This window comes from Elephas maximus, chromosome 4 (genome assembly GCF_024166365.1).
Source record: "Elephas maximus indicus isolate mEleMax1 chromosome 4, mEleMax1 primary haplotype, whole genome shotgun sequence".
Taxonomy (NCBI): domain Eukaryota; kingdom Metazoa; phylum Chordata; class Mammalia; order Proboscidea; family Elephantidae; genus Elephas; species Elephas maximus.
In genome coordinates this window covers 117,934,641-117,949,136 of record NC_064822.1, presented here as the reverse complement: position 1 = coordinate 117,949,136, position 14,496 = coordinate 117,934,641, and positions in this window count along the sequence as shown.

Here is a 14,496-nt window from a genome sequence, read left to right as displayed (position 1 = left end):
GAATTAAGACCTTCTGCCTTGATTACATTCATTAACAGTTTAAAGAAATTTGAATTTTACACCAGGAAGCCAGAAAGAGTAAGTATTTTCAAGTCCTATATTTTTTTTTTTATACCACTGTGTCATTGCCAACAAGAGTCTCCAAAACTTGAAGATAAGGCTAAACATGAAATCAGAAAAAAAATTATTTCAATAACTGAAATAAATTATAAGAAAAGGCTATCCACCCTAAGCAATAATCTGAAAATGAGTGTCTGAGGAGTCTCAGTACACCCAAATTCCAATCACAATTTCAAAAGCCTATGATTTTATCTGCAGCCTGGTCAATTATATGGCAAAAAAAGTGTTATTGGAACAGTAGAAATGAAAAACAAATGCAAATATAAGAATATGTCAGGGTGTCCTGGTACAATGACAAATACACTGAAACAATGAAACGGAATTGAGAGCCCAGATGTAAATCCATCCACCTATGGTCTCTGATCTTTGGCAGGGGTCCAAAGTCCATCAAATGGGGAAAAGACAGTCTTTTTAACAAACAGTGCTAGCAAACCTGGATGTCCATCTGAAAAAAAATAAAACAAGACCCATACCTCACACCATATACAAAAACTAATTCAAAATGGAAAAAAAGACCTAAATATAAAGCCATAAACTATGAAGTTCATTAAAGAAAAAATAGGATCAATGCTAGGGGCCCTGATATGTACATGGCATTAACAGGATACAAACCACAACCAACAACACACAAACTCCAGAAGATAAGCTAGATAACTGTGATCTTCTAAAAGTTAAACACTTATGCTCATCAAAAGACTTTACCAAAAGAATACAAAGGGAACCTACAGACTGGGAAAGAAAAATTTGGGCTATTACAAATCAGACAAAGGTCTAATCTCTAAAATCTACAAGAAAATCCAACACCTCTACAACAAAAAGACAAAAAATCCAATCAAAAAGTGGGCAAAGGAAATGAACAGACACCACCAAAGAAGACATTCAAGCAGCCAACAAACACATGAGGAAATGCTCACTATCACTAGCCATTAGAAAAATGCAAGTCAAAAGCACAATGAGGTAACATCTCACCCTGGCATTACTAGCATGAATCAAAAAAACAGGAAATAACAAATGTTGGAGAGGCTACAGGGAGATCAGAACTCTTATGCACTGCTAATGGAAATGCAAAATGGTACAACCATTTTGGAAAATGATATGGTGCTTCCTCAGGAAGTGAGAAATAGAAATACCATATGATCCAGCAATCCCACTCCTATGAAATTATCCTAGAGAAATAAGAGTCGTCACACAAATAGACATATGCACACTCATGTTCATTGCAGCATTGTTCACAATAGCAAAAAGATGGAAACAACCTAGATATCCATCAACAGATGAATGTATAAACAAACTGTGGCACATATACACAATAGAGTATTATGCAACGATAAAGAACAACGATGAATCTGTGAAGCTCTCATAACAGATGAATCTGGGGTGCATTATGCCTTGTGAAATAATCACAAAAGGACAAATATCATATGAGAGCACTGCTGTACTTAAAAGGTTTATACACAAAAAGAAACAATCTTTGATGGTTACAAGGGAGGGGAGGGGTGGGTATGGAAAAACACTAAATAGACAATAGCTAAGTGGTAACTTTGGTGAAGGGTAAGACAGTACACAATACTGGGGAAGCCAGCACAACTTGTATAAGACAAGGTCATGGAAGCTTCATAGACGCATCCAAACTTCCTGAGGGACTGAACTGCTGAGCTGAGGGCTATGGGGACCATGGTCTCGGGAAACATCTAGATCAGTTGGCGTAACGTAGTTTATAAAGAAAGTGTTCTACGTTCTACTTTGGTGAGTAGTGCTGGGGTCTTAAAAGATTATAGCAGCCATCTAAGATACTCCACTGGTCTCACCCCATCAGGAGCAAGGAAGAATGAAGAAAACTAAAGATACAAAGAAAGATTAGTCCAAAGGACTAATGGACCACATCTACCATGGTCTTCACCAGACCGAATCCAGCAAAACTAGATGGTGCCCAGCTACCACCACTGACTGCTCTGACAGGGATCACAATAGAGGGTCCTGGACAGAGCTGGAGAAAAATGTAGAAAAAAATTCTAACTCAAAAAGAAAGACCAGACTTGCTGGCCTGACAGAGACTGGAGAAACCCTGAGAGTATGGCCCCCAGACACACTTTCAGCTCAGGAATATAGTCGTTCCTGAGGTTCACCCTTCAGCCAAAGATTGGACAGGCGCATAAAACAAAATGATACTAAAGGAGCACAGCAGCCCAGGGGCAAGGAATAGAAGGCAGGAGGGGACAGGAAAGCTGGTAATAGGGAACCCAAGTTAGAGAAGGAAGTGTTGATACGTCATGGGGTTGTTAACCAATGTCATAAAACAATATGTGTACTGTTTGATGAGAAACTAGTTTGTTCTGTAAAACTTCATCTAAAGTACAATCAAAAAAAAGAAAAAATATGTCAGCGTGTCTCCAGCACTACCCAGCACCAAGTGCCCCGATCCCCTGGCTTGGTACCCAGGCCCCTTGGCTGATACTTCCTTAGAGTAGAGGTGGATGCACCAGATTCTGATCATTCAAAGACATCAGACATTAAAATCAACCAGCCAGCATGCTGGTATCACCTCTGTAGTGTAATTTGGCTTCCCAGGTAAATTTTTACAGAAGGGGTTGTTGAATCAGAGAGACAATATTTCAGTCCCTTTTAAATTTATTTATTCAATAACTACTAATTAAGCAATTTCTACGTACCAAGTACACTGCCAAGCACTATGCATTATGGTAGTGAACTGCTGCCCTATGGAACTGGAAGTATAGTTGAAGATTTAAAATTTTAAATTATATGTTAATTTAACACAGCTTTTGTAGGTGGCACATAACTCAACATGGCTGCCAACCCAAGTCTGCATGGCTGTTCTCTAAAGGATAGTCCTTCAAATAGCAACACATCCAGGCACTAAGTATCAAAGAGTGAAAAAGGTCAAGGTAAAGAACAATTGGTTGTGGGGGAAACCATGGTCACTTAGAGAGTACCTGCCATATTTGAAGGAGGCAGCTGATACTCAGCTCCAGCCACTGTTGCCATGTGAAAATGGGAGCCCAGTAATGCCAGGTCTTTCAAATTTTTAATACTGCCTAGGACTACAGAGCTTTGTGTAAAATCTCAATGATATGTTTAAAAATGAAATAGCTGCTTCTTCGGATTATACATGCTCATTGTAAAATATTCAAGAGATTCATTAAAGAATGTGGAAGAGCAACTATTACCTGAAGTCACATTGCTCTGCCTGACCACCATCAACATTTTGGTGACTACATTTTTATGCACCAGCATCTCTTCATACATATACACATGCAAATATAATTATACCTAAGTGAAATATTGTGTGCTGCTTTTTATCATGGACATTTTATGATTTCTTTTCCCTTGCCTACCCTATAACCCCTTCTTGTTTTTTAACTGTTGGTTCAAATATTTCCAAAAGCACTCTGTGGGCCAAACAAAACAGGTCCAACCCAAAGATCCACAATTTGTGATTTTTGCCTTACACATATCCCAACCCCAACTCAATATAGGTCCTGTTTCTTCATTCAGTTTTTCTAAAGAAAAACTAAAATTTTTCAAATGACAGACCACTAGCCACACAAGGAGAAGCAGGAGAGGTAGAGTGTCTACCCCTAGTCTAATCAGGTATGGAAGAGGAATGGGAGAACCTAGATCACATGATATAAATGGGGCCTAAGCCTGGCCCTTTAACATGGGTTATGGGTAGGGCCAGCTACCAGATAAGGGAATTGAAAGCCAAAGAAGCCTAAAAATCATTTCTACTACGTAGTAAGTAGTACAGCACAGTGATTAAGAGCAATATTTCTGGAGCTAGATTGAGTTTGAACCCCAAATCCACCACTTTACTAACTGTGTGACCTTGACCCAGTTACTTAGCCTCTCTGTGCCTAATTTTCTGTATCTGGAAATTGGGAATCATAATAGTACCTAACTTATAGGATTGTTTGGGGGATTTCTGTGTAAAAAGCTTAGAATAGTATTTGGTCCATGAGAAATATTAATGGGTTTGGTTTTGGTTTTTAATAATATAGAGTCTCCTTGGAAACTCTATGGTGCAGTTCTACTCTGTCTTACAGGGTCGCTATGAGTCGGAATCAATTCGACGTCAGTGGGTTTGGTTTTTTTTTTATTATTACTATTTTCTTCATTCTTCTTTCTATCTGAAGAGTTTACAGTTACAAAAGCTTCCGTTCAATAGGCCCACTCAGAAAGGCTCTTTTCTATATCACAGGTATCTCTGTAATGCAACAAGAAGAATTCCTTGTATTTTAGGAAATAGTGACCTCCAAAACACCTGTTGTGCTTCTGTTCTCAGTGGTTTCAGACTAACCAAGCTTCTACAATAATTTCTACCATCAGTTTAAATACCTTATAATGGGAGCTTTCATTCAACAATGAGGGAAACCTGCTCCTAACCCTCAAGAAATTCTAGTAGCGTTTAAAACATCAAAAAATAATTATAAGGGCAGAGCCAAGATGGTGGAATAGACAGACGCTTCCATCAAGCCCTCTTTACAACAAAGACCCAAAAAAAACAAGTAAAACGAGTGTATTTGTGATAAGCTGGGAGCCCTGAGCATCAAAGGCAACCTTAAACAAGGAACTGAGGGGGAGGGGAAGGAAGAGATCGTTCAGAAGCGGAGAGAAGTCACTGGACCTGAATCGCGGGGAGCCCTCAGGCACCATTCCCAGAGCAGCGGCTGCAGCAGTGGCCAGCTGGTCCTAGCGTTCGGCCACAGTTTCCTCAGGGCGAGGCAGCCAGCCACGCAGCCCGCTCACACCTCTGGAACCTGAGGAGAACGGCGCTCTCGGCAAAAGCTAAGTACTTGTGTATATTTTACCGTGCCCCCTTCCCACCCCCAAGCTGACTTCAGCTGCTGAATCCCTGGGCCTGAGATAGATCCTGGTGAGCACCTACAGCCATCCTCCCGGCCTTGGGGAAGGAAAAAAATTTGCAACCGGGGGGAAAAGATAATTTGTTAGCTCCATTAACTGGGGGAGCTCAGAACAGAAGTGGCTCCTGTCCAGGCATAAACCTTCCATGGACCTTGAGCACCTTGCTCTTCTGCATGGACCTATCTGGGCCTATTTCAGGAGAATAGGCCCTTATTGGCAAACTCCAACCATTTCAGCTGTGTGGTGGAAAGGTGGGTGTTTGATGTTTGATATTGTTTTGCCTATTAAACAAGGTCCTCACCTACCCACGACAGGGACCTAAGGACTTGTGGCTCCACTTGGGTCGCCCAGCCACCCGTGACAGGGGTCCAGGGATAACTGGTACCTCCCAGTCCTTACAACAAAAACTTTGGGTGCCCATGGTCCCTCTGCAGAGCCCACTCACCAGCATGCTCTAGGGAACAGAGACATGTTTTCCTCGAAGATACTTGGGTGTCAATTCTCAGCCCCCTGCCTTGTTCAGAGCGTGACCCCCTGCTGCAATCAGATACCGGTAGATACACCAATCACCCCTGCCCCTCTAAGACTGTAGGACAGAGTCTGTACCACATACTTGATATCAGCTACCTGGAAACCTTAGCTGAATTCATACAAGAAAACTGAATGGACTCCTGGACTGATATACCTGATAACAGCTCTAGCCAGCTGGGGACAGGACACCAGAGCTCCAAAGGAGAAAAAAATCAAGCTAGCTCACTCAAGCAACCCATACGGGTATACCAAAACAAAACAAAGCAAGCAGCCACAACACAGTAAGCAAGCATAAACTAATACAATAACTTATAGGTGGCTCAGAGACAACAGTCAATATCAAGTCACAAAAAGAAACAGGCCAAGATCACCTCAACAGGCTCTCAAAAGAAAGAATCCAGGGATCTTTTAGATGAAAGCGCATTCTTGGAATTACCAGATGCAGAATACAGAAGTTTAATATACAGAACCCTTCAAGACATCATGAAGAAAATGAGACAATACGCAGAACAAGCCAAGGAACACACAGATAAAGCAACTGAAGAAATCAAAAAGATTATTCAGGAACATAATGAAAAGTTTAATAAGCTGGAAAAATCCATAGACAGACAGCAATCAGAAATTCAGAAGATTAACAATAAAATTACAGAATTAGATAATGCAATAGAAAGTCAGAGGAGCAGAATTGAGCAAGTAGAAGCTAGAATTTCTGAACTCGAAGATAAATCACTTGGCACTAATATACTTGAAGAAAAATCAGATAAAAGAATTTTAAAAAATGAAGAAACCTTAAGAATCATGTGGGACACTATCAAGAGAAATAACCTACGAGTGATTGGAGTACCAGAACAGGGAGGGATAACAGAAAATACAGAGAAAATTGTTGAGGATTTGTTGGCAGAAAACTTCCCTGATATTGTGAAAGATGAGAAGATATCTATCCAAGATGCTCATCAAACTCCACATAAGGTAGATCTTAAAAGAAAGCCACCAAGACATATTATAATCAAGCTTGCCAAAACCAAAGATAAAGAGACAATTATAAGAGCAAGGAGGGATAAAAGAAAAGTCATCTACAAGGGAGAGCCAATAAGAATAAGCTCGGACTACTTGGCAGAAACCATGCAGGCAAAAAGGCAATGGGATGACATATTTTAAAAATTGAAGGAAAAAAATTGCCTGCCAAGAATCACATACTCAGCAAAACTGTCTCTTAAATATGAAGGTGAAATTAAGACATTTCCAGATAAACACAAGTTGAGGGAATTCATAAAAACCAAACCAAAACTACAAGAAATACTAAAGGGAGTTCTTTGGTTAGAAAATCAATAATATCAGGTATCGACCCAAGACTACAACACTGGGCAAAGCAATCAGAAGTCAACCCAGACAGGGAAATCCAAAAAAACAAAGCAAGATTGAAAAAAAAAAAAGTCCAACACAGGGTAACGGCAATGTTATTACATAAAAGAAGACAACATTAAAATAATAAAGAGGGACTAAGAAATATAATCATACACCTTCCATATGGAGAGGAAGATACGGAGATACAAAGAAATAAAACTTAGTTATAAATTTAGAAAAATAAGGGTAAATAATAAGGTAACCACAAAGGAGACAAACTATCCTACTCATCAAAATAAAATACAAGGGAAAAATACAGACTCAACAGAAACAAAATCAACAACAACAAATATGAGGAAAGGACAATATACAAAGAAAATCTACTCAGCACATAAAATCAAGTGGGAAAAAGAAGCTGTCAACACACAAAAAAAGACATCAAAATGATAGCACTAAATTCATACCTATCCATAATTACCCTGAAAGTAAATGGACTAAATGCACCAATAAAGAGACAGAGAGTGGCAGAATGGATTGAAAAACAAGATCCGCCTATATGCTGCCTGCAAGAGACACACCTTAGACTTAGAGACACAAACAAACCAAAACTCAAAGGATGGAAAAAAAAATATATCAAGCAAACAACAATCAAAAAAGAGGAGGAGTGGCAATATTAATTTCTGACAAAAGAGACTTTAAAGTTAAATCCATCAGAAAGGATAAGGAAGGATACTATATAATGATTAAAGGGACAATACACCAAGAAGATACAACCATATTAAATATTTATGCACCCAATAACAGGGCTGCAAAATACATAAAACAAACTCTATCAGCATTGAAAAGTGAGATAGACAGCTCCACAATAATAGTAGGAGACTTCAACACACCACTTTCAGTGAAGGACAGGACATCCAGAAAGAAGCTCAATAAAGACACGGAAGATCTAAACGCCACAATCAACCAACTTGACCTCGTGGACATATACAGAACACTCCACCCAACAGCAACCAAACTATACTTTCTTTTCTAGTGCACATGGAACATTCTCTAGAATAGACCACATATTAGGTCATACAGCAAGCCTTAGCAGAATCCAAAACATTGAAATACTACAAAGCATCTTCTCTGACCATAAGGCCATAAAAGCGGAAATCAATAACAGGAAAAGCAGGGAAAAGAAATCAAACACTTGGAAACTGAAAAATACCCTGCTCAAAAAAGACTGGATTATAGAAAACATTAAGGATGGAATAAAGAAATTCATAGAATCCAATGAGAACGAAAACACTTCCAATCAGGACCTTTGGGACAAAGCAAAAGCGGTGCTCAGAGGCCAATTTATATCAATAAATGCACACGTCCAAAAGGAAGAAAGGGCCAAAATCAAAGAACTATTCCTACAACTTGAACAAATAGAAAGTGAGCAACAAAAGAAACCCACAGGCACCAGAAGAAAACAAATAATAAAAATTAGAGCTGAACTAAATGAAATAGAAAACAGAAAAACAATTGAAAGAATTAACAAGACCAAAAGCTGGTGTTTTGAACAACTCAACAAAATTGATAAAGCATTGGCCAAACTGAGAAAAGAAAAACAGGAGAGGAAGCAAATAACCCGAATAAGAAATGAGATGGGCAATATTACAACAGACCCAACTGAAATTAAAAGAATCATATCAGATTACTATGAAAAACTATACTCAAACAAATTTGAAAACCTAGAAGAAATGGATGAATTCCTAGAAACACACTACCTACCTAAACTAACACAAACAGAGGTAGAACAACTAAATAGACCCATAACAAAAGAAGAGATTGAAAAGGTAATCAAAAAACTCCCAACAAACAAAAAAAAAAAAAGCCCTGGTCCGGACAGCTTCACTGCAGAGTTCTACCAAACTTTCAGAGAAGAGTTAACACCACTACTACTAAAGGTATTTCAGAGCATAGAAAAGGATGGAATACTACCAAACTCATTCTATGAAGCCACCATACCCCTGATACCAAAACCAAGTAAAGACACCACAAGAAAAGAAAATTATAGACCTATATCCCTCATGAACATAGATGTAAAAATCCTCAACAAAATTCTAGCCAATAGAATTCAACAACATATCAAAAAAATAATTCACCATGACCAAGTGGGATTCATACCAGGTATGCAGGGATGGTTCAACATTACAAAAACCATTAATGTAATCCACCACATAAATAAAACAAAAGACAAGAATCACATGATTTTATCAATTGATGCAGAAAAGGCATTTGACAAAATTCAACACTCATTCATGATAAAAACTCTCAGCAAAATAGGAATAGAAAAAAATTTCTCGACATAATAAAGGGCATTTATACAAAGCCAACAGCCAACGTTACCCTAAATGGAGAGAGCCTGAAAACATTCCCATTGAAATCGGGAACCACACAAGGATGCCCTTTATCATCACTCTTACTCAGCATTGTGCTGGAAGTCCTAGCCAGAACAATTAGGCTAGATAAAGAAATAAAGGGCATCCAGATTGGCAAGGAAGAAGCAAAAGTATCTCTATTTGCAAATGACATGATCTTATACACAGAAGACCCTAAGGAATCCTCCCAAAAACTACTGAAACTAATAGAAGAGTTCAGCAAAGTATCAGGATACAAGATAAACATACAAAAATCAGTTGGATTCCTCTACACCAACAAAAAGAACATCGAAGAGGAAATCACCAAATCAGTGCCATTTCCAGTAGCCCCCAAGAAGATAAAATACTTAGGAATAAATCTTACCAGAGATGTAAAAGACTTATACAAAGAAAACTACTGTACACTTCTGCAAGAAACCAAAAGAGACTTACATAAGTGGAAGAACATACCTTGCTCATGGATAGGAAGACTTAACATTATAAAAATGTGTATTCTACCAAAAGCGGTCTAAACATTTAATGCAATTCTGGTCCAAATCCCAAGGACTTTCTTTAATGAGATGGAGAAACAAATCACCAATTTCATATAGAAGGGAAAGAGGCCCCGGATAATAAGGCATTACTGAAAAAGAAGAACAAAGCGGGAGGCCTTACGTCACCTGATTTTAGAACCTATTATACCACCACAGTAGTCAAAACAGCCTGGTACTGGTACAATAACAGATACATGGACCAATGGAACAGAATTGAGAATCCAGACATAAATCCATCCACATATGAGCAGTTGATATTTGACAAAGGCCCGAAAACAGTTAATTGGGGAAAAGACAGTGTTTTTAACAACTGGTGCTGGTGTAACTGGATATCCATCTGCAAAAAAATGAAACAAGATCCATACCTCATTCCATGCACAAAAACTAACTCAAAATGGATCAAAGACCTAAATATAAAATCTAAAATGATAAAGATCTTGGAAGAAAAAATAGAGACAACGTTAGGAGCCCTAATACATGGCATAAACAGTATAGAAAACATTGTAAAGAATGTAGAAGAAAAACTAGATAACTGGGATCTCCTAAAAATCAAACACATTCATCCAAAGACTTCACCAAAAGAGTAAAAAGACACCTACAGACTGGAAAAAAGTTTTTAGCTATGACTTATCTGATCAGCGCCTGATCTCTAAAATCTACATGATACTGCAAAAACTCAACTGCGAAAAGACAAATAACCCAATTAAAAAATGGGCAAAAGATATGAATAGACACTTCACTAAAGAAGACATTCAGGTAGCTAACAGATATATGAAGAAATGTTCACAATCATTAGCCATTAGAGAAATGCAGATCAAAACTACAATGAGATTTCATCTCACTCCAACCAAAAAAAAAGGCTGGCGTTAATCCAAAAAACAAAATAATAAATGTTGGAAAGGCTGTGGAGAGATTAGAACACTTATACACTGCTGGTGGGAATGTCAAATGGTACAACCACTTTGGAAATCAATTTGGCGCTTCCTTAAAAAGTTAGAAATAGAACTACCATACGATCCAGCAATCCCACTCCTTGGAATATATCCTAGAGAAATAAGGGCCTTTATACGAACAGATATATGCACACCCATGTTTATTGCAGCACTGTTTACAATAGCAAAAAGATGGAAGCAACCAAGGTGCCCATCAACGGATGAATGGATAAATAAATTATGGTATATTCACACAATGGAATACTACGCATCAATAAAGAACAGTGATGAATCTGTGAAACATTTCATAACATGGAGGAACCTGGAAGGCACTATGCTGAGTGAAATTACTCAGTTGCAAAAGGACAAATATTGTATAAGACCACTATTATAAGAACTTGAGAAATAGTTTAAACTGAGAAGAAAACATACTTTTGTGGTTACAAGAGGGGGTAGGAAGGGAGGGTGGGAGAGGGGCATTCACTAATTAGATAGTAGATAAGAACTACTTCAGGTGAAGGGAAAGACAGCACACAGTACAGGGGAGGTCAGCACAATTAGACTAAACCAAAAGCAAAGAAGTTTCCTGAATAAACTCAATGCTTCGAAGGCCAGCGTAGCAGGGGCAGGGGTCTGGGGAGCATGGTTTCAGGGGACATCTAAGTCAATTGGCATAATAAAATCTATTAACAAAACATTCTGCATCCCACTTTGGGAACTGGCGTCTGGGGTCTTAAACGCTAGCAAGCAGCCATCTAAGATGCATCAATTGGTCTCAACCCACCTGGATCAAAGGAGAATGAAGAACACCAAGGACACAAGGTGATTCCGAGCCCAAGAGACAGAAAGGGCCACATGAACCAGCGACTACATCATCCTGAGACCAGAAGAGCTAGATGGTGCCCGGCTATAACCGATGACTGCCCTGACAGGGAACACAACAGAGAACCCCTGAGGGAGCAGGAGAGCAGTGGGATGCAGACCCCAAATTCTCATAAGACCAGACTTAATGGTCTGATTGAGACTGGAAGGACCCCAGTGGTCATGGCCCCCAGGCCTTCTGTTGGCCCAGGACAGGAACCATTCCCGAAGCCAACTCTTCAGACATGGATTGGACTGGACAATGGGTTGGAGAGGGATGCTGGTGAGGAGTGAGCTTCTTTGACCAGGTGGGTACTTGAGACTATGTTGACATCTCCTGCCTGGAGGGGAGGTGAGAGGGTGGAGGGGGTTAGAAGCTGGCGAAAAGGACACGAAAAGAGAGAATGGAGGTAGAGAGCAGGCTGTCTCATTAGGGGGAGAGTAACTGAGAGTGTGTAGCAAGTTGTATATGGGTTTTTGTGTGAGAGACTGACTTGATTTGTAAACTTTCACTTAAAGCACAATAAAAATTATTTTAAAAAATAAAATAATTATAAGACAAGTAAAAAATGTTAGCTGCCAATGAGTTGACGCCAACTCATTGTGACCTTATACACAACAGAACAAAATGTTGCCAGGTCCTGCTTCATCCTCACAGTAGCCAGCATGTTTGAGTTCATTGTTGCAGCTATTCTTCTAATCTGTCTCACCGATGATCTCCCTCACCCTTGTTGGCTCTCTACTTTACCAAACACGAAGTCATCCCCTAGCAATTGACCCTTCCTGGTGATGCGTACAAAACAAATGTCAAACAGTGTTCTATTGTGAGTCATAAGGTTCTCATTGGCTAATTTTTGAAAGTAGATCACCAGGTCTTTCTTCCTAGTAGAAAATAATAGATCCCATTAAAGAAAGGGGGGCTTAGTAAGCCCTTCACCATGCATCAGTCATTTTGTTGTACTGTGGTGGCTTGGGTGTTGCTGTGATGCCAGAAGCTATGCCACTGGTATTCAAAGACCGGCAGGGTCACTCATGGTGGACAGGTGTCCAGCCCAAGACAGGCTAGGAAGAAGGACCTGGCAGTCTACTTCTGAAAAAAAATTAGCCAGCGAAAGCCTTATGAATAGCAGCAGAATATTGTCTGATACTGTGATGGAAGATGAGCACCTCAGGTTGGAAGGCACTCAAAAGATGACTTGGGAAGAGCTGTCTCCTCAAAGTAGAATCAACCTTAATGCCATAGATGTACTCAAGCTTTTGAGATCTTCATTTGCTTAAGTGGCATGACTCAAAATGAGGAAGAACAGATACAAACATCCATTAATAATCTGAACATGGACTATACGAAGTATGAATCTAGGAAAATTGGAAATCATCAAAAACGAAAAGGAACACTTTAACATCGATAACCTAAATATTAGTGAGCTGAAATGGACTGGTATTGGCCATTTTGAATCAGACAATTAGATGGTCTACTATGCCGGGAATGACAAATCAAAGAAGAGTGGCATCACATTCATCACCAAAAAGAACATTTCAAGATCTACCCTAAAGTACAATGCTGTCAGTGATGGGATAATATCCATACGCCTACAAGGAAGACCAGTTAATACAACTATTATCCAAATTTATGCACCAACCACTAAGGTCAAAGATGAAGAAATTGAAGATTTTTACCAATTTCTGCAGTTTGAAATTGATCAAACATGCAATCAAGATGCATTTGATAATTATTGGTGACTGGAATGCAAAAGTTGAAAACAAAGAAGAAGGATCAGTAGTTGGAAAATATGCCCTTGATTATAGAAACGATGCTGGAGATGGCATGATAAAATTTTGCAAGACCAATGACTTCTTCGTTGCAAATACCTTTTTTCAATGACATAAAGGGTGACTATACACATGGGCCTTGCCAGATGGAATGCCAGGAATCAAATCAACTACATCTGTGGAAAGAGACAAAGGAGAAACTCAATATCATCCGTCAGAACAAGCCCAGGGGTTGACTGCAGAACAGATCATCAGTTGCTCATATGCAAGTTCAAGTTGCAGCTGAAGAAAATTAAAACAAATCCACGAGAGCCAAAGTACAGCCTTGAGTGTATCCCACCTGAATTTAGAGACCATCTCAAGAATAGATTTGACATACTGAACATTAATGACCAAAAATCAGATGAGTTGTGGAATGACATCAAGGACATCATATTTGAAGGAAGCAAGAGGCCATTAAAAAGAGGAAAGAAAGAAAAGACCAAAATGGATGTCAGAAGAGACTCTGAAACTTGCTCTTGAACACAGAGTAGCTAAAGCGAAAGAAAGAAATGATCATATAAAAGAGCTAAACAGAAGATTTCAAAGGGAAGCTCGAGAAGACAAAGTAAAGTACTATAAAGACATTTCTCAAGCTGAAAGAACTGAAGACAAAATTCAAGCCTCAAGTTGCAATATTGAAGGATTCTATGGGGAAAATATTAAATGACGTAGGAAGCATCAAAAGAAGATGCAAGGAATACACAAAGTCACTATACCAAAAAGAATTGGTCAGCATTCAATCATTTCAGTACCAATGGTATGTGCTGAAGAAAGAAGCCCAAGCTGCACTGCAGACCTTGGCGAAAAACAAGGCTCCAGGAATTGATGGAGTACCAACTGAGATGTTTCAGCAAACAGATGCAACACTGGAAGTGTTTACTCATCTATGCCAAGAAATTTGGAAGACAGCTACCTGACCAACTGCCTGGATAAGATCCATATTTATATCCATTTCAAAGAAAGGTAATCCAACAGAATGCAGAAATTATTGAACAATGTCATTAATACAACACACAAGTAAAATTTTGCTGAAGATCATTCAAAAGCAGTTGGAGCTTTTACATCAACAGA